Source organism: Arachis ipaensis, chromosome B09 (assembly GCF_000816755.2).
Source record: "Arachis ipaensis cultivar K30076 chromosome B09, Araip1.1, whole genome shotgun sequence".
In the NCBI taxonomy this organism is placed as follows: Eukaryota; Viridiplantae; Streptophyta; class Magnoliopsida; order Fabales; family Fabaceae; genus Arachis; species Arachis ipaensis.
Genome location: NC_029793.2, coordinates 2,835,314 through 2,835,631, shown reverse-complemented (window position 1 = coordinate 2,835,631; position 318 = coordinate 2,835,314).

Genomic DNA, 318 nt, shown 5'->3' with positions numbered 1-318 from the left:
TTGTGTACTTTGTTGAAAATTAAAGCATCCAATCTAAATTTTAGATGTTTACTTTTTTTTCTTAAGAAACTAATTTAAAAAGAAGGCTATCAATAATAATTACTCTATCAAGTAAAATAAACGCAAAAGCAACGTTTCCACATTCCACATATTTGGGCATTCATGTAGTAAATCCTGCTAGCTTTATGCCGAAAGCTAAACTCTCCATTTTTGCGTCCATGGCATTCCTTTCTTTTCTCTTCCTCACTTTTCACCTTTATTCCATCTTCTTAACTTGCCCATGTATTTGTATTGTTCCTTTACAAATAGTGTTCAAAG